The sequence below is a fragment of the Zingiber officinale genome, chromosome 9A, assembly GCF_018446385.1.
Source record: "Zingiber officinale cultivar Zhangliang chromosome 9A, Zo_v1.1, whole genome shotgun sequence".
Taxonomy (NCBI): domain Eukaryota; kingdom Viridiplantae; phylum Streptophyta; class Magnoliopsida; order Zingiberales; family Zingiberaceae; genus Zingiber; species Zingiber officinale.
This window is the reverse complement of record NC_056002.1, coordinates 74,922,072-74,945,189: the sequence shown is the minus strand read 5'-3', so window position 1 is coordinate 74,945,189 and position 23,118 is coordinate 74,922,072. Positions and strand designations below refer to the sequence as shown.

Below are 23,118 nucleotides of genomic sequence, written 5' to 3'. Positions count from 1 at the left end.
GCACTTTTAAATGCATTACTAGTATGCTCGTTTTCCGCTTCTCCTTTTTAATTGAGCATCTTTTGTTAAAAAAAAACTTTCTGCTAAAATATTAATCATGTATATGAAGTTTTCATCTTGGTAGTATTCTTTACACTTCTCCATCCAACCACACCGCATATCCTCCAACTCCCCCCTTTGGGTGAGAAGAGGAGCCCTTCATTTTATAGAAATGCTCGCTGTTAAAAGGACAACATGGCGACAGCAGCGGAGCATCGGCAAAGGGTTCATTTTCTCACTCTTCGGGACACTCGATGCTTTGTTGCGGTGCTCTCTAACACATATTTCTCGTTTCCTGAGGAGGAACAATGGCTAGAAAAGGGCTTGATCATCTTGCATTTGTTCTTCATCGGCGATCACCCTCAAACTAAAGAGGAGAGAGCCACCACTTCGCAACGGCTACTCACTTTGTAACGCCCGCCCTCCCTGCTAACCCTAAGGGACGGGGCTACGATACTCTATGTACAAATTTTTCTTTTTAAAACAACGGAAGACTTAAAAATAATTCTCTTAGTTTAATAAAAACTTTTCTTTTGTTTTCCCTTTCATCAAATCCGAACTACACTATCATGGCCTCAATAACATGATATCAAAATTAGTAGAAACATAACATCAAGTCACACATACGGTACTACAATTCATGATACCAAAGCATAGTTCTTTAAAAGTTTTTAAAGCAGGTTCTTATTTGGTTGCCTAGCCACTGCCACACACATCTCCTTGCCTCTCCTGCTGCTCCTCTAGCTCATCCAGCTTTTTCCTTTATCTGTGGTACAAGGACAGTAAGCTGTGAGCACTCATGGCTCAGTAAGTTTCTTTCCTACTCACTAAAATCGAAAATCATAGTATAATCAAAGAATGTCTCAACATGGCATCATTTCAACTAGTCATGACATAATGTAACATACTCTTTTAAGCATATCATGCAACATGAAGAAATCATAACTAGTCATGGCATATCATAGCGTAAAGCATAGCATGAAGCATAACTTAATCGTATCTAATCATGGCATATTGTCATAAGGAGTCATGGCATATCCTACACATGGACATATCATGGAACATAACATAATCATATCTAACCATGGCATATAAATCATCATAAGGTATATGCAATATGATTTTGAAAAACATGTATCCGAAAAACATGTGTATGTCTCATGATCTTTAAAACCATTTCTTCTTACATATATACTTGAACATAATCTCAACTTAAAGGGGATCCCGGCTATGTACCACTTACATATTGCGCGCAACCTATGTAGGTCCAAGGTAGCAAGTCTTGAACCCTACAAGGCAAACATACTAGGCCCGAGTCTAACTCCATCGACCTAGGGGCACTTAGGAGCCCATCCCTAACGAGGCCCGAGTCTTATTCCATCGACCCCGGGGCGCTTATGGAGCCCACCCTTGGTACAAGCCATATAAAGTAAAGTACATGTCATACTTATAAATATCATACATCATAAAAGCATGCATCACTTAGGCACACATCATATCATAAAAGTATGCATCACTTAGGCATACATCATATAATAAAAGTATGCATCAATTAGGCATACATCATGTCATAAAGGTATGCATCACTTAGGCATACATCATACCATAAAAGTATGCATCACTTAGGCATACATCATATCATAACAATATGCATCACCAAGGCATAGATCATAAAAACATGCATATCTTAAGCATAAAGCATATCATCAAGCATGCATAATTTAACCACATAGCATATCATGAAAGCTTGCATATTTTAAGCACTAAACATAGCATCAAAGCATGCATAATTTAACCACATATCATAACATAAGCATGCATCACTTAGGCATACATCATACCATAAAAGTATGCATCACTTAGGCATACATCATATCATAACAATATGCATCACTTAGGCATAGATCATAAAAACATGCATATCTTAAGCATAAAGCATATCATCAAGCATGCATAATTTAACCACATAGCATATCATGAAAGCTTGCATATTTTAAGCACTAAACATAGCATCAAAGCATGCATAATTTAACCACATATCATAACATAAGCATGCATCACTTTCAGCTCATATCATATCATCAAAGCATGTAAAATTTACCCACATATCATAACATAAAACATGCATATTTTGAACCCATAACATATCGTAGAATTTCTCATCTTGTATAGTTCACAAGCATACATGTCTAAGCATAAAAGTGTATCATGTGTTCATCCAATCATAAGGAACAATGTAACATGATTAATTTGGGTACTAAGCTTCCTAATCCCTTGGGTTCTTATCTTGGCCAAAACCCTCTTAGGTGCCAATTTAGGTTTTAAACAACATCCAAGCATGTAGAACCTAATTCATCCACATATCATTCTCATAGGAAGTATTATAAACAAGATTTACTTGGACTCTAAGTTCTCCAAGTCCTTAAACCTCATTTGGCCGAACCTTAACAAGTGTGAAACAAGGTTCTAAATGACATAAAGCATGGAAACCTTAACCATATTTATAGCATTTGTTTCAAGGAATATGGTAAGCACAATTGAGTTAGTTCCTAAATCCTTTAAGCCCTTAAAATTATGTCAGGGCCGAAACTTACAAGTACTCATTTAGGTTTTCAAGCAAGCATACAAGCATATGAACTTACTCTAACATCATGTATAAATTTATAAATGGCATCATACAAGTGGTCATGGCCGAAACTTCCCTTAGCATCAGTTTAGGTCACTAACAACATATAGCATGTGAACTTTTAGCTTTCTTCATTTCATATTTCATGGAGAGTGACATGAGCATGTTCAATGCAAGTTCTAGGGTTTCTAAGGCATGTATCCCTTCATGGCCGAGACTTTAAGGTGTCCATTTGAATCATAGTTAAATATATAAGCATGTGAACACAATCAACATGTTATCTCAATTTCATAAGAAGCATCTTTAACACATGAGGTCTAAATTTTAAGGTTTCTAGGTCTTTAAACCCTACATGGCCGAACCTCATCAAGCATGGAATTTGTTCAAATGGCATAAAAGCATAGAAAGTCATAACACATTTCATAACATGTATAAAAATCAAGCACTATAAGCATACATTTAAATTGTGTCTTAGGTTTCCTAGGTTTTTTCCTTTATTTATCTCATAGCATATGTTTGGCCGAAACCTTCCGAGTCTTTAAACTAGGTTTTAGGTGGCTTAAAGTATGAAAAAAAAACCTAAACAAGTTTTATGGCAAAAATATCAAAGAAACTATACATATAAGTTTGGTTCACAAACAAGCTAGGACCCTTGTAGTCATAATTATCATATATCATGCAACCAATTTTCCTATACTCTAATTAAGCATGGGAGCATCAAAAAACTTTCATATCTTATTGTCATGGAGGTTTTGAGCATGTTAAAAATCTGTTTAAGCTATTCTAAAGCATCCACCTTACCATGGCCGAAACATTAAAAGTGATGTTCATGAGTTTCTATCAACATACAAGCATGCAACTCTTTAAGAAACTCTATATTCTATCATATAAACATGGTGAGTTTAAATTCGAGTCTTCCTAACCCTAAACCCTTCCTTGGCCGAAACTTGTGAGTGGGGTAATTTTGGTTCCAAGTAACCTTCAAGTATGAAAACAATAATGGATCCTTAACCATTTATTTAGAGGGTTTTGTGCAAGTTAGGTAAACAAATAAATTCCCTAGCCCTTATAAAATCTTTTTGGCTGAAACTCTAGGGTTAGGTACATCTCTAATCCAGCATCACATATATATAAAAATATGAGAGAAAACCTTCTTACAAAGCATAGAAAAATTATCATGAATCAAGGCTTATATTAAACATTCCTAGGATCAACAAGTCCTTTCTTTGGCCGAATTTTCACAACTTTGTTTCTAGGTTTTAAAATCCTCATAAAATCCAAAAACACATTAAAACCACTTGTACCACAGGTGAGGGGATACTTACATCCTTTTCGCTTGTGGTTCTAAAGTGTGGTGATGGAAGAAAGGGTCTCTTCTTCTTGTTCTCCTCCTTTGATTTCCCTTGGTAGCCTTCCTTGTATCCTAGGAAGAACCTTGTTTTGGGGGCCGAAAATGGAGGAGAGGGGGCTGAGGCTCTCGGTGATGGAGAGGAGAGAATGAGAGAAATGAGAGAAAAAATAAAAATCTTCTCTTTACATGCTCCCTTTTATGTTAAGGGGAAAGAGGTAGCAAAATTGGGTTTTTGCTTTCCTTCTCCCTTAGCCCTTTTTTTTCCATTTTCTTTTTATTTTATTTATTTATTTGTTCTCATCATTCATGATGAAACAAGGGGGAATGAATCCCCTTAATTTTCCTCTTTAAGTCACGGCAAAGGGAGAGGAAGAGGGAGAGAAAAGAAGGAAGGCAAGTTGCCTTTCTCTTGCTCTTTTCTTGCTTTCTTTTGGCTAGCTTTTACTCTCATCCTTATCATGAGTTTCCCTCCTTTGCTATCAATATATCATTCCTATCCCAACTGGTTATTACCCATTAATCCTATCATTTACATCATGAGAGGTTCAAGGTTCAATCCTTGACCACTCCCTATTTTTATTTCTTTTTATTTCTTTTTGGTTCAACATTCTACTAATATTTTTCTAAGGCAAATTCATCATTCTCATATTTATCTTAAAAGCTTAGTGGGTGTTACACACTTCCCCTTTCTTCCTCCTCCTTCGCTCCTGGTTACGATCTACTTTCCCGTATATTCTTGTACAAATGTTGCTCTCCGTAAGGGAAAAAATAAGGGTTTTGTGGAAGTGATTTATGATTTCTGCACAATGTTTCTTGTAGGTAGGAAAATAAGAGGGGATTTCTCCCCCTCAAAATGAGTTGCTTTTGCTTTAATTTTTTGTTTTTCTGTCGTTGTTTTGTTTTCAGAGAAAAGGGATTACTTTCCTAAAATCTACCCTTTGATTGTGTTGATGATTAGAAATCTCTTTTCTTCCCTAAAATCTGCCATTTCCGTTTGCATTTTCGTTCCTTTAATACTAAGCAGCTAAAGTTTACTAACTTATCAACAGTTTGATTAAACAAGCTCACATTGGCTATTTGTGATCCAATCTCATGGAGCTTTTACTTTGTAGTGATACTTATTGGCTGTTTCTTGGTAGATCATTGAAACTATCTGAATGGAGGGTATTTTCCTGCAAGTAGATTCTTGTTCTCACCCCAAAGGGAGGAGTTGGAGGAGGTCGTCCTCACCAAGGCCAATTTTGAGAAGGAGGTCGGCAAGGATCGTGCCATCCTTGTCGAGTTCTACGCTCCATGGTATTCCTTTTTTTTTCTTTTTTAATTGGATGATTTGCCGAAGTTTTTGGCAACCTTCACCCGGAAGAATCTTTCTGTCAGATCCTTGACGATCTAAATAGTCTGGTTTGCGGTTGTTGATTTTCAGTGGTTCTTGTAGTTTTCCTGATGGATTTGGGGATGCCGAGTTCGCGTTTGATGGAAAAATTCGCATGGAGAAAGATAGAACATGAAATTGTCTCCTATTTATCTTAGCTTATAGTTCGGAAATCGAAACCTACTTCTGTGCCTTTGATGTTCAAATTCTTATTTGCTCTTCACCATTATTTCTTCTTGTGTGGAAATTGAAACCACGACTTGTATTTATCTTTAGAAGATACACTTGAAATGCACTATATATGGTCGATTCTCATAACTGATTGTTTTCCAAGACTATAGAAGATGAATGTAGACTCCATTAAGTATCCAGTTTAAAGTAAACGATCTCCTTGTGTCTGTATTTTAATTGTATAATTTTAGCCATTCTAATACCATTTTGTCGCAGGTGTGGACACTGCAAGAAGCTTGCCCCTGAATATGAAAAGCTTGGATCGAGCTTTAAAAAGGCTAAATCTGTTTTGATTGGGAAGGTTAGCATCGTTCTAAATCAGGCCAAGAAGCATCATCTCTTTTACTGAATAGGACATGCTCAAATTCCTTTTTTGGTTTTATATTTTCTGATCATTTTGAGTCTAAATATAGCACACTACAAGTGTGCTATACTGCCATGTAGTGATTGGAACCAAAAAAAGGTCCATGGAACCAAAAAAGTGAGTATGATCCTGTCCTAGAATTAGATACATCATTTTGGTTTTATATTTTTCTTTAATCTTTCGCAGAACAGTCTTCTTTACATATAATGCATAATAAATATGAACAATCTTGCAGATATGGTCCACAAACTGCAGAAGCACTTACTAAGTTTGTGAATACTGAAGGGGGTACATTGCAAATTATATTTACTAAAAATTCTTGAAATGACAATTTTAGATATGGTCAAATATTATTCTTTAACCTGAATTAATTTTTTACCTTTTATTTGTGGGCTTATTGTTGTAGGAACAAATGTGAAACTAGCAACTATCCCTTCTAATGTAGTAGTATTGACTCCAGACATTTGATCAGATTGTTCTTGATGTAAATAAAGATGTTCTTGTTGAATTCTATGCACCATGGTTAGTGTATTTGTTGAGGTTCCTTTTTTCTCTCCATTTGTAGCATTAGATACTTTTCCTTATCCACTATAGATGACTATGTTTTTATCTTCAAATAGGTGTGGCCACTGCAAGCATCTTGCTCCTGTGACTATTTTTGTTGAGACATGGCTTAAGACCTAGATTAGCCTAAGGTTATATTTGCCATGTTTTTAATTATGAGATTACTAGATCTAACCTGATTTTTTTTTTTGGTGCAGATATATGAGAAGTTAGCCAATGCATACAAATTGGAAGATGATGTTGTCATTGCTAACTTGGATGCTGATAAATACAAGGATTTAGCATAAAAGTAAGTCTTGAATATGCAATTTTCATATGGTGTGCACTATTAAGTTTCATGCATGATCACAATCTAGAATCTGGTTATTTATGCTATTAGCTAACAAATTGAGGTTGAAAGTTGATATGTTCATTGATGTGGATTCAGTCAATTGTGTACCTTGAATGCTTCATTAGTTCTGCTACCTATTTAGATTTTGGAGAAATATTATATGATGTTAATTTAGAGTAAGTTGAAAGTAGGTATCAGTTATTGAATTATATGTATTTTGAAACTTACATATTGATAAATAGTTGTCAAACTGAGAGTTATGTATTTCTAATCACCTATGTACTAGATTTAGATTTGGGGAATTGCGGTATTATGATGTCAGGTGATACCTTAAATGCAAAATCAACATCTGATTGAGAGGAGGATCATATTCACTCACGATTCTTGTTTTCTACAAATTTAATAATTGAATTCATTGATGTTTGAGAACAAGTGTAATGCTAAAATGCTTCCAACCTTATCCAACATTCATCTGACATGAAAATTGTGTGAAAATGTGCATTATGACCTACTATATTTTGTGCTTAATCATTGTAACACCCACAAGATCTCTAATAATTTCATATGGATATTATCATGATTAGAATGGACCTTATGTGAATTTTTCCAAAAATAAGAGGAAATAGAACTAAAAAGAGGCATGACCAAGGTTTGAACCTTAGACCTCTTGTTGGATGCATGTATGTGTTAACCAGTAGCCCCAGTAGGGGTGTGCTGTTAGAAAGAGGAGGGAAATGATAGTTAAAGGTAGGAAAGGTGAAGACTCCCTTCACTTAGGAAGAAAAGTTAGAGTTTTCTTCTCCTTCCACCAATGAAAATTTCATTTGTCTTCTTCTTTTCATGAATAGGAATAAGAGAGCTAAGGGAAGAAAAGATCATTTTCTCTTCTTCTCCTCCTTAGGAATAAATAGGAAAATGGGAAAGAAAATTTCATTTTGCTTCCCTCTTCCTCCTTCCTCCTCCTCTCCACCGAAATCAAGCACTCACCATCACCCTTGCCGAAATCAAGCCAAAGGAGTTCTCCTAGGGAAACTTCACAAAAGCAAGGTTACCTTCATTAGTAAAACAAGCGAAAGGAAGTAAGTAATCCCCCTCACCTGCAGTACAAGTAGCTTTCGCATGTTTTTATGTTTAAAAGTTTTTGAAAACCTAGGATCTTGCCTTGTAAATTCAGCCAAGGTAAGGTTAAGAGGCTATCTATTGTTACTAAAAGTTTTCATGCTTCATGTGGTTTAAAAATTTAGAATCACACCTCCTATAAGTTTCGGCCATGAAGTGACAAAGGGTTTAGAGGAAAATTTTGAAACCTAGCCATGCTTGAATATAACCCCTCATGATGCATGATATTCTATGTGATGTTAGTTTAGGTATTTCATGCCTTATGTTACTCAAAAGTTAGAACCATGTCTATAGGTTTCGGACAAGTAAAGATAAAAGGTCTAGAAGAAGTTTAAAAACCTAACATTACTTGATTTTGAGTCCTCATAATATGTAGGTCATTATATGATGATAGTATATATTTTTCATGCTTCATGTTGCTTAGAAATTCATGCCATGTTCTTTAGGTTTCTGCCAAGGAAAGATTAGGGGATTAGAGACACTTTAAGACCTCAATTATGTTTGATTATTAGTCCTCATGATATGTAGACCATTATATGATGATAGTATATATTTTTCATGCTTCATGTAGCTTAGAAATTCATGCCATGCTCTTTAGGTTTTGGCCAAGGAAAGATTAGGGGATTAGAGACACTTTAAGACCTCAACTATGTTTGATTATTAGTCCTCATGATATGTAGACCACCATTATATGATGATAGTATATATTCTTCATGCTTCATGTTGCTTAGAAATTCATGCCATGTTCTTAAGGTTTCGGCCAAGGAAAGATTAGGGGATTAGAGACACTTTAAGACCTCAACTATGGTTGTTTATTAGTCCTCATGATATGTAGACCATTACTTGATGTTGGTATAAAAATTTTCATGCTTCATGTTGCTTAGAAATTCATATCATCCTCTTAGGGTTTCGGCCATGGTTGGAACTTGAGGGTTAGGACCTTATTTATGCTCCCTAAGGGTCTCACATGTTATGTTAAGTAGTAGGAGAATTTAAGTTATGGATTTCATGTTTAAGTTGCTTGAAAAACCTATGTTTCATGATTATGAGGTTCGGCCAAGACAAGAAAATGGGGTTAAGAAGTTACCAAGGATTCCTAAGGGACTCACATGTTATGTTAAGTATTATGAGAACTTAGGTTAATGATTTCATGTTTTTATGTTGCTTGAAAATCTATGCTTCATACTTAAATGTTTCCGCCAAGTTGTGATTAGGGTTTGCATAAAGTTTAAAAACCCAACTATGCATGATAATGACTCTTTATGATATAATATGAATTTTATGTCACCATGTTGATTGATATGTGCACTTATGCCATTATGCCATACTATATGTTATGTGTATATATGTTATCATGTTATGTGTTCTCTATGACATGCCATATGATATGGGCACTTTGTGCCATCATGTTATGTTTTATGCAAGGCTTATGTATGAGGAAAAGCCTAAGAGATGCTTCCCTTAAGATGGGATTAAGAGCATTCTTCATGATAGCTTAAGAGATGCTTCCCTTAAGTTGGGATTAAGAGCACTCTTCATGTTAAGACAAGGAATATGATATGCTATGATATGATAAGAACATGTATGCTATTTTACTTTGTATGGCTTGTACCAAGGGTGGGCTCCATAAGCGCCCCTAGGTCGATGGTCTATCAAACGGGCCTAGTAAAAGGGATGAGCTCCTAAGTTGCCCCTAGGTCGATGGTCTATAAAACGAGCCTAGTTCCTAGTAGGTTCAAGATTTGCTACCTTGGATCTACTTAGGATGTGCACATTCATGTATGTATGTGGTACAAAGCCGGGCACTCATGATGATATTATGTTTAAGTATTTATGTAAGATATGTTTTCAAAAGGTCATCTTGCATATATTCATTTCATGATACATGTTTTCAAAAGAACATCTTGCATCTATTTAACTATTTATGTTTAAGTATTTATGTAAGATAAGTTCATGTTATATGGTTTCCTTTATGTTTATTTAAAATGCTCTTGAAAATATGTCTATGGTATTTATTTGATATGATTTTATGTTTCTGCTCTCACATGCTACGTTATGATTTTATGTTTATGTTCTTACATGCTATGTTATGATTTATGTTTATGCTCTCATATGCTATGATGTGACTCTATGATTATGCTCTCACATGGTAGGTTATGACTTGCCAAGTGAACATGTTAATATTTTATGTTATGTATGATTTATGTTTTTGTGAGTAGGAAAGGAACTTACTAAGCCTATGTGCTTATAGATTTATGTTTCCTTGTATTGCAGAAAAAGGAAAGGAGTGGCTAAACTAAGAGGAGCAGCAGGAAGGGCAAGAATGTGTGTGGAAGTGGCATGGTGGAAAGAAGATCTATCTTATGTTTTAAGACTTATTTACTCTCTAAGATTTTCTTATGAACTATTTTCCTACTTGATGATTTTGGATGATTATTGTTTGTTGAGAACTTATGTTTCATGCTTTATGTTTTAGCAAGATGATAATGTTGCAAGTAGTGAATATTGCATCAAGTTATATGCACTAGCATGTTGACACGTTTATTATGTTACATGACTTTATAGCTCACATGCCATGTTCTATTAGTAGTTAGTATATTTTATGATAGCATGATTAGTAGTTAGTTCTTACCCACACTTCCGTTGCCATGATGTTTATATTTATGAATGTATAGTATGAATGTTTTAAGTAACCCCGTCCTTCCTAAGGCAGTAGTGGAGGGGCGGGCGTTACAATCTGTTGGTTGCAACTCGGAAAGCCTAGAGGTTCCACTGTACAAAAATTTTGTATAAAGGTCTGAACCTTTTCCTAGCTACCATGTGTTCTTTTAAATTAAATTTTGGATCGCCTGCGGAACTTAACACGTTTGATCCAAAACTTAATCTATTTGTTCTTTTAGGTTTTGACTTGGATCTCCTGCGGAACTTAACACGTTCGACCCAAATCACCTTGAGTTATTAATTCCATTAAATATTAATTTCCATAATCGGTTCCCAGTACTGACGTGGCGAGGCACATGGCCTTCTTGGATATGGGAGCAACCACCACCGACTAGACAAAACCTTTTATAGAAAGCTAATATTTAATTTCCTAAAATAACTTTAGGTTAACCGAAAAGAACAATCAAATCACAAGGAAAAGAAAAAACAAAAGAACACAACATCGAAAAACATATTCGAAATTCTAGAATCGTAAGCCTCTTGTATTTGGTATTATTTCCAAAAATAACTAGTATGATGCGGAAAGAAAAATTACTAGTTATACCTTTTAGAAAGACCTCTTGATCTTCTACCGTATTCCTCTTCTAACCTCGGACATTGTGTTGGCAACGATCTTTCGAGATGAGAAACCACCAACCACCTTCTTCTCCTCCTAGCTAGGTTCGGCCACAAAAAGCTTAACCAAGGATGAAGAACAAAACACCAACCAAGCTCCAAGAGATGCTAGCTTTCTCTCCTTCTTCTTCTTCTTCTTCTCCAAGTAGTATCCGGCCGCCACAAGAGCTCCAAGCCTTTGAGAGTTTCGGCCACCACAAAGAGGGAGAGAGGAAGAGGATGGCCGACCACTCCAAGGAATAAAAGAGGGAGAGAAAAAATAGAGGTTGTCACATAAGGCACCCTCACCCCTTCTTTTATATTCCTTGGCCTAGGAAAATTAGGAAATTTAATTACAATAAAATTTTCTTAATTCCCTTTACATGATTTAATTGAGAAAAATAAAATAAAATTTCTCCAAATAATCTCTAATGGCCGGACACATTAAAAGAGATAAATTAGACAAGTTTTAATCAACAATTAAAACTTTCTAATTTGTTTCCGGAAATTTTAAAATTAGAATTTCTCTTTAAAAATCTCTTCATGGTTGATAAAAAGAAATTTCTATAATTTTAATTTTATCAACATGTGGATAATTTTAAAGAGAAAATAAAATATCTCACCAATCTACAAATAAGGAAAGAGATCTAATCTCTTTCTTTAATCTTTTATATATCTTTTACAAGAGAGATATTTTAATTTTAATTCTCTTTAATAAATTAATTCTTCCGCATAATAAAAATTAAAATTAAAATTCTTTTTTAATTTAATTTGGCCGGCCCCCACTAGCTTGGGTTCAAGCTAGGGCCGGCCACCCTAATTTATACCTAGGCCGGCTCTAGCTTGGTTCCCAAGCTAGCTTGGCCGGCTCCCTATTTGTGGGTATAGAAGGTGGGTATAGGTGAGTATAGTACTATATAAATAAGAGGCTACGATAGGGACCGAGAGAAGGAATTGGTTTTGGTCTCCCGATAAAATTAAGCATCCCGTGTTCGCCCCAAACACACAACTTAATTTTATCAATAATAATTCATTCCACTAGAGAACTATTATTGAACTACCGCACCAATCCCAAATTATATTTTTGGGCTCCTTCTTATTATGAGTGTGTTAGTCTCCCCGTCTTTAAGATATCGAATGTCCACTAATTAAGTGAGTTACTGACAACTCATTTAATTAATATCTTATTCCAAGAGTAGTACCACTCAACCTTATCATCATGTCGGACTAAGTCCACCTACAGGGTTTAACATGACAATCCTTATGAGCTCCTATTGAGGACATTATCAACCTAGTATCTCTAGGATACACTTTCCTTCTATAATTAACAACACAAACTATAAGTGATACCATTTCCCAACTTATCGGGCTTATTGATTCATCGAACTAAATCTCACCCATTGATAAATTAAAGAAATAAATATCAAATATATGTGCTTGTTATTATATTAGGATTAAGAGCACACACTTTCATAATAACTGAAGTCTTTGTTCCTTTATAAAGTCAGTATAAAAGAAACGACCTCAAATGGTCCTACTCAATACATTCTGAGTGTACTAGTGTAATTATATAGTCAAGATAAACTAATACCTAATTACACTACGACCATCTAATGGTTTATTCCTTTTCATTTTGGTCGTGAGCTACTGTTTATAATTTATAAGGTACTGATAATATTATCTTCTGCATGTGACACCACATACTATGTTATCTACAATATAAATTAATTGAACAACTATACCTAAATGTAGACAATTTGACCAAATGTGATTCTTTATTCATAATGAATGTTTACAAAGCTTAGGCTTTCAGTATACACGCCAACAATCTCCCACTTATACTAATGACTAAGTTGTCATATCTTCTACCATACATCTGATTCCCATTCCTTCACATGCCGATCAAAAGCTTTCGCCGGAAGGGCCTTAGTGAAAGGATCTGCCAGGTTATCTGCTGATGCAATCTTAGCGATGACAACTTCTCCTCGCTTCACGATATCTCGTATCAGGTGGTACTTGCGCTCTATATGTTTACTTGCCTTATGAGCTCGTGGTTCCTTCGAGTTTGCAACTGCACCGCTATTATCACAATAAATTGTGATAATTTTGGGCAAACCAGGAATCACATCTAAGTCCATTAGAAAGTTCTTGAGCCATACTGCTTCTTTAGCTGCCTCAGAGCGGCTACATACTCAGCTTCCATGGTTGAGTCCGATACACATTTCTGCTTAACACTCCTCCATGAAATGGCTCCACCTCCTAAAGTAAACACATAGCCCGATGTAGACTTACTATTGTCCCTATCTGATTGGAAATCTGAATCCGTGTAACCCACAGGGAGCAAATCGTCTGCTTGGTAAATTAGCATATAATCTCTAGTCCTTCTCAGGTACTTTAATATATGCTTTACCGCAGTCCAATGTCCTTGTCCATGGTTACTCTGATATCTGCTGACCATGCCCATGGCTAAACAAATATCAGGTCTCGTACATAGCATTGCATACATAAGGCTTCCTACAGCCGAAGCATAAGGAACTGCTTTCATGTCTTCTATCTCCTTTGATGTCTTCGGAGACATCTCTTTAGATAGAGCTATTCCATGCCTAAAAGGTAAGAAACCTTTCTTGGAATCCTGCATACTAAAACGAGCAAGGATTGTATCTATATATGAAGCTTGGGACAGACACAACATTCTTTCCTTGCGATCCCTTATCACTTTGATCCCAAGAATGTGTGCACACTCTCCTAAGTCCTTCATATCAAATTGTTTGGACAACCATACCCTTACGTCTGATAATACCTTGACATTGTTGCCAATTAACAAAATATCATCTACGTATAGTACAAGAAATACCACCACGTTTCCGTTACACTTCTTGTATACACAAGACTCATCCGGACACTGAATAAATCCGTACGACTGGATTACTTCATTAAACCGGATGTTCCAAGACCTTGAAGCTTGCTTCAGTCTATAAATGGACCGATTGAGCTTGCACACTAGATGCTCTTTGCCTTTTTCAATGAACCCTTCTGGTTGCTTCATATTGATGTTCTCTTCAAGACTTCCATTAAGGAAAGTTGTCTTGACATCCATTTGCCAAATCTCATAATCTATATGAGCAGCAATGGATAAAAGTATCCGGATAGACTTAAGCATGGCTACCGGTGAAAAGGTTTCCTCATAATCGATTCCCTCTTTCTGAGTGTACCCTTTCGCAACAAGCCTAGCTTTGAAGGTTTCTACCTTCCTGTCTGTCCCTCTTTTCCTTTTGTAGGTCCACTTGCATCGAACGACTTTTACACCATCAGGTGGTTCTACAAGCTCCCAGACCTTATTAGAGTACATAGACTCTATTTCAGAATTCATTGCCTTTTGCCTAGATGCTGCATCTATATCTTGGAGTGCTTCGTCATATGTTCGTGGATCAGGTTCATGTTTACCAGGGATCAAGTCCGAAGACTCTCCCAAAAACATGAATCTTTCAGGCTGCCTTACAACTCTCCCACTACGACGAGACACTGTCTGTGGTTGTGTATCATGTGTGACACGTGTTGCAGTCTCTTGTGGTACTTCATCTTGTACTGTTGGTACTGAAGTAGACGTGTCATCTCTAAGTTCTTCTAAAACAACTTTACTACTAGGCTTATGATCCATTATATAGTCTTCTTCTAAAAACTGGGCATTGGTGTTAACAATGACCTTCTGGTCTTTAGGACTATAAAATAAACCACCTTTCATTCCTTTGGGATATCCTACAAACACGCGAACTTCTGTACGGGATTCTAACTTATCAGCATCTGGTTTCAGCACATGTGCTGGACTACCCCAAATCCGAATATGTCTTAGACTGAGTTTTCGCCCATTCCACAATTCTATGGGAGTAGAAGAAATTGATTTAGAAGGTACTAAGTTCATAACGTATACTGCTGTTTCCAGAGCATATCCCCAAAACGAATTTGGTAATTCTGAATAACTCATCATCGATCTAACCATCTCCATAAGAATCCTGTTCCTTCGTTCTGCTACACCATTCTGTTGGGGTGTTCCAGGTGCAGACAATTGGGATTGAATCCCGGCCTCTGATAAGTAATTCCTAAACTCTCCTAAGAGGTATTCGCCACCACGATCAGATCGTAGTGTCTTGATACTTTTACTAGTCGTTTCTCCACATCAGCCTTGTATTCTTTGAACTTATCAAAGCACTCGGACTTGCGGCGCATTAGGTAAATGTATCTGTATCTTGAATAATCGACTATAAAATAGACAAAATATTCAAAACCACCTCTTGCCTGGACAGACATAGGACCACACAAATCAAAATGAACCATTTTTAACACTTCTTTGGCTCTATACCCCTTGGCCTTGAACGGTCTCTTGGTCATTTTACCTTCTAAGCAAGATTCACAAGTTGGAAAATTTTCCAACTCTAATGAACTCAAAAGTCCATCGGCTATAAGCCTCTGAATCCTACTTAAGTTAATATGACCAAGCCTTAGATGCCAAAGATATGCTTGGTTCATTTCCGAAGGTTCTTTTCTCTTATTAGAGTTAGAAGATGAGTTATAAAATTCTATGTTTTGCTTTGTGGAAGAAATTGGATTTAAAGTATACAAATTACCAACTAATGCACCAGAACAGATAATCACTTTATTTCTTTTAATAACTACATCGTTACTGAAAGAAACTGAATATCCATCTAAGAACAGTTTAGAAACTGAAATTAAATTCTTTCTAAAACTGGGTACATAAAGACAATTTCTTAAAACCAAATTTCTATTTATACTAAAAGATAAGTAGACGTCTCCCACTGCAACAGCCGCCACCTGAGTAGCATTGCCCATGTAGATGGTAATCTCTCCTTCAGTTAGTCGTCGGGTTTCCTGGAACCCCTGCAGGGAATTGCAGACATGATCAGTGGCTCCCGTATCTACACACCAGGTGCTGGTAGATAACACCGCTAAACATGTTTCAACAACTAGACCATGAGATATATCTTTGTTGTTCTGATTCCTACGAGGATAGTCCGCCTTCCAATGCCCTGACTGCTTGCAAATGAAGCACTTGCCCTTCGACTTCTTCACTCTAGCTTTAAATCCTGTACTCTGAGATTTATTCACTTTCTTTGCTGAGCCAGCTTGTTTCTTCTTCTTCTTTCCTCTCGTTTTAGAAGTAGAACCATTTTCAGCATAGTGAATTTGAGAATTGTGATGAAATAATCCTTCTGGCGCTTGAAGTTCTGTCAGTAGTTCCCCTAATGAATAAATCCTCTTATTCATATTATAGTTCAGGCCGAACTGCTCAAAACTTCTAGGTAGCGTTTGGAGGATCATATCGATCTGGGTTTCCCCATCAATTTCTCCTCCAAGGATCTGTATCTCGTTCAGATAAGCCATCATCTTTAGGATATGATCCCTTACAGGAGTACCCTCTTGCCCCGAACACACAACTTAATTTTATCAATAATAATTCATTCCACTAGAGAACTATTATTGAATTACCGCACCAATCCCAAATTACATTTTTGAGCTCCTTCTTATTATGAGTGTGTTAGTCTCCCCGTGTTTAAGATATCGAATGTCCACTAATTAAGTGAGTTACTGACAACTCATTTAATTAATATCTTAGTCCAAGAGTAGTACCACTCAACCTTATCATCATGTCGGACTAAGTCCACCTGCAGGGTTTAACATGACAATCCTTATGAGCTCCTCTTGAGGACATTATCAACCTAGTATCTCTAGGACACAGTTTCCTTCTATAATCAATAACACACACTATAAGTGATACCATTTCCCAACTTATCGGGTTTATTGCTTCATCGAACTAAATCTCACCCATTGATAAATTAAAGAAATAAATATCAAATATATGTGCTTGTTATTATATTAGGATTAAGAGCACACACTTCCATAATAACTGAGGTCTTTGTTCCTTTATAAAGTCAGTATAAAAGAAACGACCTCAAATGGTCCTACTCAATACACTCTGAGTGTACTAGTGTAATTATATAGTCAAGATAAACTAATACCTAATTACACTACGACCTTCTAATGGTTTGTTCCTTTCCATTTTGGTCGTGAGCTACTGTTTATAATTTATAAGGTACTGATAACATTATCTTCTGCATGTGACACCACATACTATGTTATCTACAATATAAATTAATTGAACAACTATAACTAAATGTAGACAATTTGACCAAATGTGATTCTTTATTCATAATGAATGTTTACAAAGCTTAGGCTTTCAGTATACACTCCAACACAATCATTATTATTTCTCAAATTATCATGATGAAGTCCTCTTCAGTCATTTTTTTTGGTATATCATTCTTACTATGATAGGGTGTTAGCAATAATTTGGTTTGATATGAATGATTCCATCTAAAAATTCACTATACTAAAGACTATTTTGTCATTTCCTATGTGGGAGGACCAGAATTTTCAACTTTGTCATTCTGAAATTAGTTTACTAAGCGGGATGCCTTCTGCATTTCATGTATGGAGTTAGGGGTTATCCTACCTTGAAGTTTTTTCCCAAGGAAAACAAAGATGGTGAAGATTATGAGGCTGAACGAGAGTTGGATGATTTTGTTAAATTTATTAATAAGAAATGTGGCACTAGCCATGATGCGAATGGTCAACTTACTTTCCAGGTGAGTGATAGATTGTGAAGGATCATATTGACAAACTTTGTTCTTCAGCCGTATTTGAAGATTGGTTTGACTAATGCAGGCTGGTATTGTGGCAAGCTTAGATGCTTTAGTGAAGGAGTTCGTGAGTGCTTTCAATGAAGAGCAAAAGGCAATTCTCTGTAGGATGGAAGAGGAAGTTGCAAAGCTAACCGGTTCATCTGCAAGGTAGGGCATTTTTCAAGTCTTTAGCTATTGCACTCACTACTACCGAATATGTATATGAATGTGTTGTCAGCTGGTTTTCTTCAATGCATTTCTTTGATAACAACATGTTACTTTGTTTTGGTATTCTCTCTCATATTTAAGAATCTCTCCCCTTAGATGATATATATAACATAATGCATTGTACATTTGTACTTGATAAGGTCGAACAATGATTAGGACTGATCTTGGGATGTTATAGTTGATATTTTTTAGTTTATGTTGTGTATTTTTTTTTTAAAAAAAAACTACTCCAGCTAGACACTATTTTACTGTGTAGTTTTTGACCTTTGATGCTCCTTTTTAGCCCTCAAACCTCCATTTTTTCCTTGGAGCATCCAGAACTTGGGTAAAACATGAACAAGTAGATAGATCCCTTTTAGATATTCGTTGCTCCAGTTATTGCGCTTGGGGTTTATGATCTGATCTTTCATTTGATTTCCTCTAGTTCTACAAATTTTCTGTCTAGTTGAAAGAACAGTCTTGAATTTGTCGATTTTGTTCTTAGAAATGATTACATAAGCCTAGCTCGAAGAGGATTAGATTTGAAATTCATGTTGACTAGTTAGCATTTTAGCTATTATCTCCTTGAAATAAAAACTTGTTTTGATGTTATTGTATCATTGGAAATCATATAAATGAATTGAAATGTTACTCATCTTTATTGCTACTGAGAACTGGGGGCGAGCGTATTCGCCTTTTGACACAATTTATTGTTGCTAAGGAATTTATTTATTTTCCATGTACTCTTAGCGATAAAAGTGAATTTATTATTTGCAAACTAAAAGTGAATTTATTTACTTTCCATATACTCTTAGTGATAAACAGTTATGTCATTTGGATCGACTACTAATGAATTGAATTTGAAAGATTAAAATTGTTGTTTATGTAGTTAGATTAAAATTTTTAGTTTGGATTATATTAAGTTCCCAGGAATGATAGATCTATCACTATATGATGTGGTTGAGATAATTGATATGTTTCTCTTTTTAAGCATTCCAATTAGTCATCTTGTTACCTAGTGCTCTTACTGCTTTTTTCAACTATGATTTTTGGTCTTTGTTGACTAATATATTATTTATGTGTTTTATAGTTTACAAATCTCAAGTACTCCAGAGTTGAAATTGATGAAGTGTTGTTCAAGTGGGCTGAATGCATAGGATATCCTACAAATAGACAAACTTCTGTACATGATTTCAACTTGTCAGTATCTCCCTTCAGAACATATGCTGGACTACCCCATATCCGAATATTATTCAGACTAGGCTTACACCCATTCCATAATTTCATGGGAGTAAAAGGAACTCTTTTATAAGGTACCATATTTAGAATGTACACTGCTGTTTCCAGAGCATATCCCAAAAACGAATTTGGTAATTCTGAATAACTCTTCATTGATCTAACCATTTCCTTAAGAGCCATATTCCTTCGTTCTGCCACACCATTCTGTTGGGGTGTTCCAGGTGCCGACAATTGGGATTGAATCCCGACTTCTGATAAGTAATTCCTAAACTCTCCAAAGAGTTATTCACCACCACGGTCAGACCGTAGTGTCTTGATACTTTTTCCAAGACGTTTTTCCACATCAGCCTTATATTCTTTGAACTTATCAAAGCATTCAGACTTGCGACGCATCAAGTAAATGTATCCATATCTTGAATAATCGTCTATAAAGGAGATGAAGTATTCATAACCACCTCTTGCCTGGATTGACATAGGGCCACACAAATCAGAATGAACCAATTCTAACGCATCTTTGGCTCTATATCCCTTGGCATTAAAAGGTCTCCTGGTCATCTTACCTTCTAAGCAAGATTCGCACGTTGGAAAGTTTTCCAACTCTAATGAACCCAAGAGTCCATCAGCTATGAGCTTTTGAATCCTACTTAAGTTAATATGACCAACCCTTAGATGCCAAAAATACGTTTGGTTCATTTCCGAAGGTTCTTTTCTCTTATTAAAGTTAGAAGATGTGTTATTAATTTCCATATTTTTCATTGTGGGAGAAATTGGATTTAAAGTATAAAAATTGCCAACCAATGCACCAGAACAAATGATCATCTTATTTCTCTTTATAACCACATTGTTACTAAAGGAAACAGAATATCCATCCAAATACAGTTTAGAAACTGAAATTAAATTCTTTCTAAAACTGGGTACATAAAGACAATTTCTTAAAATCAAACTTCTATTCCTATCAAAAATATAAATAGACGTCTCCTACTGCAACAACCGCCACCTTAGTAGCATTGCCTAAGTAGACGGTTATCTCTCCTTCAAATAGTCGTCGGGTTTCCTGGAACCCCTGCAAAGAATTGTAGACATGATCAGTGGCTCCCGTATCTACACACCAGGTGCTGGTAGATAACACCGCTAAACATGTTTCAACTACTAGAGAATGAGATATACCTTTATTGTTCTGATTCCTATGAGGACAGTCCGCCTTCCAATGTCCTGACTGCTTGCAGATGAAGCACTTGCCCTTCGGCTTCTTTATTCCAGCTTTTTATCCTGTACCCTGAGGTTTATTCACTCTCTTTGCTGAAAAGACCTATTTCTTCTTCTTCTTGCCTTTCGACTTAGAAGTAGAACCATTTTCAACATAGTGAATCTGAGAATTGTGATGAAATATGCCTTCTATTGCCTGTAGTTTTGTCAGAAGTTCCACCAACGTATACTCTCTTTTGTTCATGTTATAGTTCAGGCGGAGCTGCTCAAAACTTTTGGATAGCGTTTGGAGAATTATATCGACTTGTGTTTCCCCATCGATTTCTCCTCCAATGACTTGTATTTCATTCAAATAAGCCATCATTTTGAGGATATGATCCCTTACGGATGTCCCCTCAGACATGGTGGTTGTCATTAACTTTCTCATTACCTCTTTCCTAGCAATCCGACTCTGGTGCCCAAAGAGTTCTTTGAGATTGTTCATTATATCATAAACCGTTGGTAAATCTTGATGCTGATGTTGCAATACACTTGACATTGAAGTCAAAATGTAACACCGCACCATCTCATCTTCTTTTACCCATTTCTTATAATACTCAATCTCCTCTGGGGTAGAGTCACCATTAGGTGTATCTGGGCACACCTCTGACAGTACAAACTTATAACTTTCAGCAGTTAAGACAATATCCAAGTTTCTTTTCCAATCTATATAATTGGGACCAATAAGTCTATTCTCTTTCAGAATAATGGCCAGTGGGTTGAAAGTCATCCTAAATATCACAAAATAAATTTTGGTCAAGACTCTAAATTTAGAATAACCTTGATTCCTCAAAAATTACTATTTAAATTTACCGACACCTCAAAACACCGTGAATATTGCATGCCACGTTAGTATGGACGTATACAAATTCAACATTTGTAAGAGGAGGGTGTAACCCATTAATTTTATTATCTTGTCATCCTAACTTTATGACAAATAAAATTAATAGTTGATTTTCCTTTGGTCACACAAAACAATAGCAGTGACTCTGTTGGGGAGGATACTATTGAATGCGTCTAAGTGTATACCATTACTTGATACTTAGTCCATTAAATAAGATTGTGCCCCTTCAGTTGGAGAAGATCACATGCTCATAAATAATTTCCTATAACCATCCATAATGGAAGTTTGATCTAGTGATCCACAAAAAACCCATCCGTTATGGAGGGAAGCACTCAAAGCCAACACGCAAGCATGTTGCATTACTTACAAACCAGTAATGGAGACCGTGGAATTTATTAAAATTCCTCTCTCACTTAGTTATTTAAAAATGAGGATTTTAACCTATGTTAGCATATATCACATGCACATAAACATCACAGTAAATAAAAGCAATAAATTTAGAAATTAATTTCCCAACTATTATGGCCTTTTCCATCACTGTCTTTAGTATGCTCCAACCCTAGCTGTAGCCATCTTTAGCCACTGCTATTGGGTCAAGTTGTCGCATCTATCTTGCTTCTTATTCCGCTGCGTCTCTGGTCCTCCAAATGCACCACGCCTCGCAAAGATACGATCTGCGACAAATATAGAATTTTACATATTTCGATCCTATATTCCATAAAGGAATGTACATGTATTCTAGATTGAACAAAAAATAAAATTCTAAAAATAATACACCTCCTGCTGTATTTGATACATACAATCATGCACAAAAAATAATGCCCTTGACATGTCCAAGGGTCCAATCACACACAATATCTAAATTCCATAATAGTTGGAGCCTGCAACCACAAAGTTAGCACATCCTACTATTATTCTGTCTAAATTATGTATGACATGTGCATAATTAATTTGAAAACCAAAACACACAAAGGCAAAGCTTTGATACCAATTGTTGGTTAGTCCAAGGAAAATCGTACCGGTTCCACTGTACAAAAATTTTGTACAAGTGTCGAACCTTTCCTTAAATAACCTATTTGTGTTTTTTAGAAGTTAAATTAGGAATCACAGACGGAACTTAACATCATTGATTCAAAATTTAACTTATCTGTTCTTAATGGTTTAGATTTGAATCCCAAGCGAAACTTAACACTATTGATTCAAATCCACTACGTTAATTCCATTAAATATTAATTTCCAAAATTGGCTTCCAGGTTAAACATGGCAAGACACAAGGCCTTCTTGGATATGGGAGCAACCACCACTTCCTAGACAAAGCCTTTTAAGGAAAACTAATATTTAATTTCCTTATATAACTCTAGTTTAACCAAAAAGAACAATCAAATCACAAATTTGAAAAATAAATAAAAGCACAAACACGAATTATTAATTCGAAAACTAGATATAATGCCTCTTCTTTTTGGAATTCATACAAAGAAAAATAACTAGCATAATGCGGAAAACAATTGCTAATTATACATTTTCTTTGCAAGCTAATGACCTCGAGATCTTCTGCCGTATTCGTCACCTCGCCTTG

The 23,118-nt window shown here is 35.8% G+C and overlaps 1 pseudogene; it reads left to right on the top strand.

The window, feature by feature from the left end:
* The first annotated feature begins 234 nt into the window (after positions 1-234).
* On the top strand, positions 235-18,179 carry LOC122019274 (annotated as a pseudogene).
* The last annotated feature ends 4,939 nt before the right edge of the window (positions 18,180-23,118 follow it).